Source organism: Dasypus novemcinctus, chromosome 6 (assembly GCF_030445035.2).
Source record: "Dasypus novemcinctus isolate mDasNov1 chromosome 6, mDasNov1.1.hap2, whole genome shotgun sequence".
NCBI classification, from domain to species: Eukaryota; Metazoa; Chordata; class Mammalia; order Cingulata; family Dasypodidae; genus Dasypus; species Dasypus novemcinctus.
Genome location: NC_080678.1, coordinates 38,459,278 through 38,471,438, shown reverse-complemented (window position 1 = coordinate 38,471,438; position 12,161 = coordinate 38,459,278).

Genomic DNA, 12,161 nt, shown 5'->3' with positions numbered 1-12,161 from the left:
CCTGCACAGGACTGGAGAAATCCGACCCTCACAGTCTCCCTCTCTTCTAGGCAGGACTGATTGTTGAGGATGCCCCAGGAAAAGAGGGAAAGAAGGACACAGCCTAAGGCTCACTCACCATTTGACCCACAAATTTGGTCTGTTGTGTTCCAAGCCCTTCCAGGCTGGATGGGGCCATGTCATTGCCTTGGGAGCTGGCAAGGGGCCAATGAGATACAAACCTCCCAATCTCCTTCTCTACTAATGGTGGCTGATGTTGAGGATGCAGAGGGGAGTGGAATTATTTCTTACCCAGGAAAAGGGAGGGTGCTGTCAGAGAAGGCTGGAGAACTATTTCTGAGAAAGTTTGAATTACAAGGCTCTCAGCCTCCAGGCAGAACCTCTATGGCATTGAGTCAATCGGTGTTGCAGCAAACACTCCAACCAGGCATTGAACTGAGAGGGGTGCCAAAGAGCACCATCTGCTGTCAGACCAAAGAAGTGCACTTAAGAAAATTAATAAATAAGACAGGCTTTCTCTGGCTTTTATGGCCTCCCTTCCTAAGGCCCTAGAAAGCCAGTCTGCAACCCATTATTGGGTCCAGTACCCCCAGTTTTGAGCAACAAATAGGAACAATCCTAGGGATCCAGGTCGAACCAAGAATCAAAGAGCAGCAGTAACACACAGCCTCCCACAACTAAATCCAAAACAAACTGACCATCTGAGTAAATTACCATCTTAGCTAATCAGATGCCTAGACATCAGCAAAAAATTATGAGCCATACTAAGAAAATGGAAGACATAGCCCAAGAAAAGGAATATATCAAAGCCTCAGAAGAGATGCAGGATTTGAGAGAACTAATTAATGAGATGCACACAAATTTCCAAAATCAAATTAATGAGTTGAAAGACAGGACAATACAGCTAAAGATAAAAACAAGATCAAGAAGGCATTGAGTGAGCACAAAGAAAAATTTGAAATCCTGAATAGAAAAACAACAGAACTCATGGGAATGAAAGACACAATAGATGAGATAAAAAACACATTAGAGGCATGCAACAGTAGACTCGAAAGAAGAAAGAATAAGTGATATCAAAGACAGAACAGCTAAAATTAAAGAGAGAAAAGAATGGAAAAATTTGAGCAGGGGCTCAGGAAGTTGAATGATAACACTAAACACAATAACATATGTGTCATGGGAGTTTCAAAAGGAGAAGAGAAGAGAAAAGGAACAAAAAGAATATTTGAAGAAATAATAGCTGAAAATTTCACAACTCTCATGAAAGAAATGAAACTACATGTCCAAGAAGCTCACTGTACCTCAATCAGAATAAATCCTAATGGGCCTACTCCAAGAAACATACTACTTAGAATGTCAAACGTCAAAGATAGAGAGAAAATTCTGAGAACAACAAGGGAAAAGCAAACCATCACATACAAGGGATACCCAGTAAGACTAAGTGTGTATTTCTCACCAGAAACCAGGGAGGCAAGAAGACTAGTATGATACAATTAGGATACTGAGAGAGAAAAACTGCCAGCCAAGAATTCTTTATCCAGCAAAACAGTCCTTCAAATATGAAGGGGAGTATAAAATATTCACAAAGGGACAGAAACTAACACAGTTTGTAAAAAATAATCCAACTTTGCAGGAAATCTTAAAGGAAGCCTCAGAACTTGAAAGAAAAAGACAGGAGAGAGAGGGGAGGACAGTATAGAAGAAAGAATAGCAGAAAGGATAACCAAAAGAGTAAAAAGACAGACAAAATATGATATGACATATGAAAACCAAAGAAGAAAATGGTGGAAGTAAATAATGCATTTGCAGTAATATCATTGAATGTGAATGGATAAACCCCCCCGTTAAAAGATACAGACTGACAGGATGGATAAAAAAACATGAGCCATCTATATGCTATTTACAAGAAGCTCACCTTAGACCCAGGAATATAAACCAGCTGAAGGTGAAAGGTTGTAAAACGATACTCCATGCAAATAGTAATCAAAAAAGAGATGGAGTAGCTATGCTAATATCAGACAAAAGAGACTTTAAATGCAAAAAATTATAAGAAATACAGAAGGCCATTATATATTAATAAAAGAGACAATCCACCAGTAAGATATAATAGACAATCCACCTAACAAAATACATGAGACAAACTCTGGCAAAACTGAAGGGAGAAACAGACATCTCTACAATAATCATTGGAGACTTCAACATCCCACTCACTTCATTAGCTAGAATAACAAGACAGAAGATCATCAAGGAAACAGAGAACTTGAACAGTACAATAGAGTTGAAACCAGCAGACATATACAGAGCATCGCATCCAAACTCAGCAGGTTATACATTCTTCTCAAGTGCCTATGGATCTTGCTCCAGGATAGATCATATGTTAGAGCACAATGCAGCTCTCAGTAAATATAAAAAGATTGAAATTATACAAAGCATCTTCTCAGATCATAATGGAATGCAACTAGAAATCACTAATAGACAGGAAAAAGGTAAATTTGCAAATGTGTGGAGGGTAAACAACATAATCCTAAACAATCAGTGGGTCAAAGAAGAAATTGCAAGTGAAATCAGTAAATACATTGAGACAAATGAAAATGAGGATCCAAGTTATCAAAACTTAAGAGATACAGCAAAAGCAGTCTTGCGAGGGAAATGTATAGCTGAAAGATTTAACTGAACAACTAGAGAAACTAGAAAAAAGGACAGCAAACCAATCCCAAAGCAAGCAGAAGGAAAGAAATAATAAAGTTTACAAAAACTGCTTCTTTGAGATCAGTAAAATGGACAAACCCCTAGCTAGACTAACAGGAAAAAAAAAAGAAGATGCAAATAAATACAACCAGAAATGGAAGGGGAAAGTTACAACAGACCCCTCAGAAATGCAAAGGATCATAAGAGGATATTATGAGAAACTGTATGCCAGCAAACTAGACAACCTAGATGAAAGAGACGAATTCCTAGAAATGCACAAAAACCTGCACTGACACTACAAGAAATACAAGAACTTTATAAACCAATCACATTTAAAGGGATTGAATCCATCATCAAAAATCTTCCAACAAGAAAAAGTCCAGGACCAGATAGCTTTATAGGTGAATTCTACCAAGAGTTTCAAAAAGAATTAACACCAATCCTCTTTAAACTCTTCCAAAAAATTGAAGAGGAGGGAAAATTACTGAACAGATTTTATGAAGCCAACATCACCCTAATACCAAAGTCATATAAAGACACTATAAGAAAATTACAAACCAATCTCTAATGAAAATAGATGCAAAAATTTTCAACAAAATACCTGCAATTAGAATCGAACAGCGTACCAAAAGACTTATATACCATGACCAAGTGGAATTTATTCCTGGTATGCAAGGCTGGTTCAACATACGAAAATCAATCAATGTAATATATCACACTAACAACTTGAAGGAAAAAACACACATAATCAACTCAATCGACGCAGAAAAGGCATTTGACAAAATCCAGCATACTTTCTTGATAAAAACTCTTCAAAAGATAGGAATTGTAGCAGTTTGGTATTGTTTATGATTTCCAAAAATAGATAGTGGATTGTGTTTGTAAACAGGTCTGTTCCTCTGGGTGTGTTAGATTCTATTAGATTCAGAAGTTTTACTTTATTAAATCAGGATTAGGGCTTTTATTTGACTATGTCATTAGGATGTGCAGAGTTGAGTCCCTGCCTCCTTGGTGGGGATAAAACACTCTCACGTGCAAGTAAATGCATGGGAAGGAGAACACAGAGGAAGAAAGCAGCTCGTTAGACAGGATCCTGCAGCCCCAGGAAGAGAGATGAACCTGATAGTCTACTCTAACCTTGTGAAGAGAACAGAGCAGCTGAGTCCAGAAAGAGACGAACCCTGGGAGAGAGAAAAGTTTAATGTTAGCCTACAGCTGTGAACAGAAGGAGCTGGGACCATGGAGCATTAGGAGGAAGAGGAACACTGAACCCTCGTAGAGACCCACAGTCATCTTGCTCCAACACTTGGCAACAGACTGGTGAGGGAAGTAACTTACACTTTATGGTCTTGTGACTGTAAGCTTCTACCCCAAATAAGTACACTTTATAAAAGCCAACAGATTTCCGGTACTTTGCTTCAGTACCTCTTTGGGTGGCTAATACAGAATTCGGTACTGAGAGGGGTTTCCTTAGGGAAACTGAAGCACTGAGGAAAAAAGGATATGTAAATTAATAGTTCCTGGAATATAGTCTATTATCAAATTCCAATATGGTCCCTCTGTAGTCACTTTTCAGACTACTTTGCTGAGTTTACTACCTTTCTAATATAAATGGGGTCCATTAATACTAAAACTTTGCTGTGTTGAACTATCCATTGTGTTCCTTTCTTCATTTTTACATATTCTCTCTCTTTTACCTCCTTCTACCAATAACCAGGAGAGGCTTTTTTTAAATATATATTTTTAATTTATTTTTAAAAGATAAACAGATCACACAAAACGTTACATTAAAAAATATGGGAGAACCAGCAAGATGGCAGCAGAGTAAGGAGCTCCTAGAGTCAGCTCCTGCTACAGGGCAGTTAGCAAACACCCAGAGCTATCAGGAGCTGGCTGAAGCACCTGTTTGGGGGCTCCAGGAGACATCCTTGAAGGAGTGGAAGGAGGAGACTGCCCATCTGAAGAGAAGACTCATAAGTAGAGCTTCCACACCACAGAGGCCAGTGCCCATCCTCCACTGGAGGCACAAGCTGCCTCAGGAGTTGTTCTGCGGCTCGAATTGAAAGCTCCACTTCCCCAAAACGGGGGAGAAAGAGACGGTTGGGCACCAACTTCAGCTACTGATGAGTAAATTCAGCAGGCTAACGTACAATCCTGAGAACAGTTAAAATTTGAGCCTGTCCAAGTCAGAAAGAGGCTGGTGGCTGCCATCTTAACTCCATGCCTGGCACAAAGGGAAGCGGGGTAGACTGAAAATCACAGTGCTGGCGGGGACCAGCTTCTTTCCATCCAGATCAAACTGCAGGTCTAGCCTAGGCCCCAATCCCACCTCCGGCAGGGAGGAAGCTGGGAGACCTGTGACAGCCTCTCTGGGAAATTACTGGCCAAGCCGTGAAGACTGGTGATTATCCTACTTTGGCAGTGCAAACTGCCCCAGGAGCTATTCTGTGACTGGAATTGGAAGCTCCATTTCCCAAAAACAGGGGAGGAGGAGACAGTTGGCTGCCAATTTCAGCTACTGATTGGTAGACTCAGCTGATTAAGATATAACCCTGAGAACAGCTTAGGTATGAGTCTGCCCAAGTCAGAAACAGGCCAGTGGTCACCATTTTGACTCTACCCCCAGCCTGAGGGGAAGCCAGGCTGACCGAAAATCTCAGTGATGGTAGGACCTAGTTTCTTTCACTCAGATTGGCCTGCAGACCTAATCTAGGCTTCAGCCCCACCTCGCAGGGAGGAGGCTGACAGGCCCTGCACCAGCCTATCCAGGTAACTGCAGGTACCTTTGGCTGGCACAAACTGAAAATCAAAAGTCTACTGGGGCAACTGCAGTCATCTTGGACCCACATGGCATAGATTGCTGCCCACACCTACAGCTCCATCCTCACCCCAGGCAGGGGAGAAAGGGGGGTGAAGCTTCATCAGTCTCTTTGGGCAACTACAGTCTAGGTCTGCACAACTTGGATGATTACACAAAGCTGTGACTATGTCCCTACCCCTGGCAAAGGAGAGAGTTGGTGAAGCTTCATTGGTCCCTGGTGCAATGAGGGTAGCTTGAGCTTCCACAGCTCATGCCACCAATTACACCTTGGCTTCTACTGCACAGTCAGCAAGGGAGAAAGGGCAGGAAGCCCTAAACTGCACCCAGAATAAATACTCTAGTAATCCAGATGCCAAGACACCAACAAATAATTACAACCCACACCAGGGAACAGGAAGCTATGGCCCAGTTAAAGGAACAAGATAAGCCTCCAGATGACATAAAGAAGTTGAGACAACTAATCATAAATGTTCAAACAAATCTCCTTAATAAATTCAATGAGATGGCTGAAGAGATTAATGATGTTAAGAAGACACTGGATGAGCACAAAGAAGAATTTGAAAGCATACATAGAAAAATAGATCTTATGGGAATGAAAGGTGCAATAAATGGAATTAAAAAAACGTTGGAGGGAAGCGGACTTGGCCCAGTGGTTAGGGTGTCTGCCTACCACATGGGAGGTCCGCGGTTCAAACCCCAGGCCTCCTTGACCCGTGTGCAGCTGGCCCATGCACAGTGCTGATGCGCACAAGGAGTGCCCTGCCCCACGCAGGGGTGTCCCCACATAGGGGAACCCATGCACAAGGAGTGCGCCCCGTAAGGGGAGCCACCCAGCGCAAAAGAAAGTGCAGCCTGCCCAGGAATGGTGCCGCCCACATGGAGAGCTGACACAGCAAGATGACACAACAAAAAGAAACACAAATTCCCATGCTGCTGACAACAACAAAAGCAGACAAAGAAAGAACACGCAGCAAATAGGCACAGAGAACAGACAACTGGGGTGGGGGGAAGGGGAGAGAAATAAATAAATCTTTAAAAAAAAACATTGGAATCATATAATAGTAGATATGAGGAGGCAGAAGAAAGGATTGGTGAGCTTGAAGTGAACATACAAAAGAACAGATGAAAAAAAGAATGGAAAAAATTGAACAAGGTATCAGGGAATTAAATGACAGCAAAAGGCATGCAAACATACATGTCATGCGTGTCCCAGAAGAAGAGAAGGGAAAAGGGGCAGATGAATATTTGAAGAAATAATGGTAGAAAACTTCCCAACCCTATTGAAGGAAATAGATGTCCCTGTCCAAGAAGCAGAACATACTCCCTTCTGAAAAAATCTGAATAGACCAATTCCGAGACACATACTAATCAGAATGTCAAATGCCAAAGACAAAGAGAAAATTCTGAGAACAGCAAGAGAAAAGCAATGCATCCCATATAAGGGATACCCAATAAGATTAAGTGCTGATTTCTCACCAGAAACTATGGAGGCAAGAAGACAGTGGTCTTGATATATTTAAGACATTACAAGAGAAAAACTTCCAGCCAAGAATCTTATATCCAATAAGACTGTCTTTCAAAAACAAGGGCAAGATTAGAATATTCATAGATAAACAGAAACCGAGAGAATGTCTAAGCAAGAGACCAGATTTTCAGGAAATCCTAAGGGTGTGCTAGAGCCTGAAAAGAAAAGACAGGAGAAAGAGACCTGGAAGAGAGTCTAGAAATGAAAATTATATCAATAAAAGTAACTAAAAGTGTCAAAAGAGTAGTAAAAATAAAATATGACAAATAAACTCCAATAGTCAGGAATAAACTTAACCAATGATGTAAAGCATTTGTATTCAGAAAACTGCAACTCAGTGTTAAAAGAAATCAAAAAAGGCCGAAATAACTGGAAGAACATTCCATACTCATGGCTTGCAAGACTAAATATCATTAAGATATCAATTCTACTCAAATTGACATACAGATTCAATGCAATCCCGATAAAAATTCCACCAGCATTAAAAAAAAATGAAAATATGATTATCAAATTTATTTGGAAGGGTAAAGGGTCCTGAATAGCCAGAAATATCATAAAAAGGAAAAGCAAACCCTCATCTCCAGACTTTAAATCATATTACCTAGCTAGAATGGTAAAAAAAAAAAAAAAAAATAGCATGGTAATGGCATAAAGACATGCATAGACCAATGGAACCAAATTTATCGTTCAGAAACAGACCCTCACATGTATGATCAAGTGATTTATGACTAGTCTGTCAAACCCACACAGCTCAGGCAGAACAGTCCATTCAACAAATGGTGCTGAAAGAATTGGAAATCCAAAGCAGCCAAAAGAAGAAAAGAGGATCCCTATCTCACACCTTATCCAAAAATTAACTCAAAATGAATCAAAAACCTAAAAACAAAAGCAAGAACCATAAAAATTCTAGAAGAAATTATAGGAAAATACCTTCAAGACCTGATGGTAGGTGGTGGATTCTTAAAGGAGATAAGAGGAGGACTGAGATGGACTAGTGATGTTTAATGTATGTAGAAGTTTTAAAAAATGTGTGGAAATGTAAAAGTGTGGAAATGTGTAGAGTAGATTCTAACATATCATGAGTAAGTTTATAAATGGGGATGTGGCTGAAAATGGTAGTCTAGGTATGTAAATGCCAATAGACAGAATGCTAGAGAATAATCTGGGAACTGAATAGCATGGTAAATCAAGAGGAAGATGAGAATTGTGGTTGATGGTACAGATGTAAGAATGTCCTTTGTAAGTTAGAGCAAATGTACATCACTACTGCGGGTGTTGGGAATGTGGAGAAGCATGGGAAAAATACAGCTGGAGTGACCTATGGATTGTGGTTAGCAGTAATAATATAACATTCTTGCATCTGTGTGAATGATGTACTGTGTTGATAATGAGGTACTATGGAAAATGTGAACCAAATGTACACTACTGACATGGTAACAATCAGATGATATTATCTTATCTGTAACAAATGTTCTACCGCATTGTGGTGTGTTGATGGAGGGGTGTTGTTTGGCAATTCTGCACATGTGCATGATTGTTTTATAAGTTCACAACTTCTGGCATAAAAAATATATTTAAAAAATAATAATAGGGTGTGTTGGGGGAAAACACACACCGAATGTAAGATAAGGACTATGATTAATAGTTAGATTTTGACAATAGTTTTTCATAATTTGTAACAAACATCTCATGATAATGCAAGGTGTTGGTGGAAGGTTGATGTATGGGACCCCTGTATGATGTTATGCATGTTTGCTTTGTAAGTTCACAACTTTTACTAGACACTTAATTGTTTATGTATGTTCATATATAAATGATATAAAGATAATAATAATAGGGTTGGTTGGGGGAAAATACTTTGGTTAGTAGTAATATTTTTTTTTTTTAAAGATTTATTTTTTTATTTATTTAATTCCCCTCCCCTCCCCTGGTTGTCTGTTTTCTGTGTCTTTTTGCTGCGTCTTGTTTCTTTGTCCGCTTCTGTTGTCGTCAGCGGCACGGGAAGTGTGGGCGGTGCCATTCCTCGGCAGGCTGCTCCCTCCTTCACGCTGGGTGGCTCTCCTTATGGGTGCACTCCTTGCGCGTGGGGCTCCCCAATGCAGGGGACACCCCTGTGTAGCACAGCACTCCTTGCGCGCATCAGCACTGCGCATGGCCAGCTCCACACGGGTCAAGGAGGCCCGGGGCTTGAACCGCGGACCTCCCATGTGGTAGACGGACGCCCTAACCACTGGGCCAAAGTCCGTTTCCCAGTAGTAATATTTTGATAACGCTCTTTATTCATTAGTTAAAAAGGCTTAACAACAGTACAAGTTATTGGTAATAGGGTGAGTTAGGAGAGTCCTGTATAATGTTATATATGTTTGTTTTGTAAGGTCACAACTATTATTATATATTTATTGTTTATGTATTGGTGATATACTTCGATGGATTAATTTTAAAAAATATATAGGGGGTTCCCATATGCCCCACTTCCCCACACCCCTCACTTTCCCACATCAACAACTTCCATCATTAGTGTTGCACAGGAGAGGCTTTTGGATACAGCTTTGTATCTACCCTGGATTCTGCTTTTTCCTGAAATCTAATCTTGGTTCTACTCCTTGAACTTTGCAGACAAGATCAGTCCACGGAAAGATAGTTTCAATGGCTAGAAAGGAGTTCCTTTTGTTGAGTGAAGGTCTGGCTTAAGATAAGGTCCTAAAGGAAGTTAGGGGTTCTACATGTCACAGCCAAATCCTTATGGCAGAAAATCATGGGAAATGGAAATTACTTCGCTCACGTATTCATATTTATGGCATAGTAGATGAACCTACATGAGTTAAATTTGTTTCAAAAAGCGTTTCCAACGAAAGATGCTTTTTTCCCCCTGAGCAATAATTAGCAATTGACTAGAACTACAGATTGTATTCCAAAACTCCTGCCTTTATACAAACAATTTTGGTTACACTCTGCTGAGCAGTCTATAATCCCTACAAGCATGTGATAGCTAGAATGAACTGTCTTACACTTACACAGAACAAAGATTACTTAACTCATTAGGGCAAAGAGCAGCCATGGGGTGATCTTCAGTAATTAATCAATGAGGAAGTGAGCCTAGAGACCCCTCAAGAATCAAACATCTCTTCATTTATCTTCGTAGCCTGGGCTTTCTGTATTTTGTTTTACTGAGGCACTGCAGAATCATAAACCTTTAAATGTCTGCAGTGTGACTCATTCTGTTTTATTATGGTATTGGTGTGTGTTTTTAAAGGGATTGTAAGAAGGGATTTCTAAATGTTAGTTATTCTCTACCCCTACCTAGGAAGCTTGTGAACTATCAGAGCATAAAACATGGGGGCAATCAAATCTTCCAGATCAATAGAGGAGGAGGAAAGCCCTTTGTCTGCATAATCGTTCTCTTCATCCTCTGCCTACAGCAGGCACAGTAAGGTAATAAAAACTGTTCGTTGTCTGGTTGGATTCAGGAGTACTCACCCCATTTGCAAATAGCATATCCTGTGTGAGATATTTGAAAATAGCAAAATACATGATGACATCAATCTAACCTTTATATTAAATTTGAAAATGCCAGTGATGTATGTTTTATAAAGAAAAATAAAACTTCACGTATGAGCTCTGTTTTAAGGACCTAAAAATATCCTTCTCAGTTTTTTTCCATTTGAAATTACTCGCTAACTTGCAGGTACACCCCACCCATTTGTTTGGTTCTAAGGGGGAAAAAGCATTCTTATGATTTAGATGTTTTTTAGCCCTTAGAGATTTCTGGTGATGTACTTATAAAAATAAAATTAATATTAGTTGGAAATCAGTGGTGTAGGCTCCTAAGTAAGCAACATTTCCAGCTGCTCTTTCTTTCATTCACATCCAGGGAGATTTCTGGCTTTTTCTTCTAGGCTCTGTTTTGAAATCAATACCCTTATTAGATGTGGCTCTCACTGTCTTAATGGAATTTCTTCTAACTGGATGGACCCAGAGTGGCTGTGCACAATGGTCTCAGCTAGAGCAAAAGGCATGAAAGTCTATGAGTATATTTTCCTGATAGTTCTATAAACTTCCTAAAAATGGATTTTCAAATATATTTTTAAAACTCTTTTATGTTTGCCCTCAAAGTCATGAATACTGGGCTATCTGCTTGGGTTCACAGATAAATACTAGAAGCTTATTCCCAGGACTGTTGTGATTTGCTTTATCTCTGGGGCCAAGATTTGGACTCTAGTGTCCAGACAATTGCTCAATTCTTGCAACCCTCTTTAGCCAGTGCTGTAAAATGAATTCTAAATATCTTGCATTTATTGCATCTTGAGGAATTGTCATTTCTGTAATATTCCCTCATTTTCAGGACCTTTCATGCTGAGCTACAGAATTTCTTTGCAAAATTATAATGGGAAGGCTTTTTCTTTTCTTTTTTTCCACAGGGAATAGCACCCAAAATTCCACCTAATTTTTAGCAGGAGCAGAGGTGATTCATGGTTGGATGGGCCCAGAGGCCAGTTTTCAGCTGCCATAGCTCATTGCAATTCAGTATAGGTATAGGAAGTTTGCAAAGAGTAGCATCTTGCTTAAAGGACTTGATGTTGCCAAGAATTTCTGGAGCAGAGAAACCTGGTAAGGAAGGGATAAAAAGAAAAGAAAGATTTCTAATTCTTTAAGTGAAGCTACTTTTCATAGAAAGGCAACAAAGCAAGCACTGTAGAGTCAGACAGAAGACTGAAGTACAAAGCCAGCTCGGCCATACTGTGTGGCATTAGACAAGGGTCTTTAATCTTGTCGTACTGAGGCTTCATGTCCTCATTTTAAAAATGGGTATACAAACACTATCCCCAAGAAGCTTTTGTAAGGCTTAAATGAGATAACATGTTTACTGCTTTATTATGTGTCTGACACATAAGTAGGTATTGAATAAATTATAGCTATTAACATAAGTCTCAGGATCAGGGGATACCATTGTCTAAGGGACCTGAAAGTCAAACTGGATATTTATTAATGTGTTTTGCAGGCAAGCTTTCCCACAATCCCAGACTCATTTTGTTGTCCTATTTTGTCATAGCAGTTGTTGCTTGCTTCCCTTCCTTTCTCTCGTTTTATGATTCTGAACATGTTTTCCATGTTACCTATAGTTCTGAT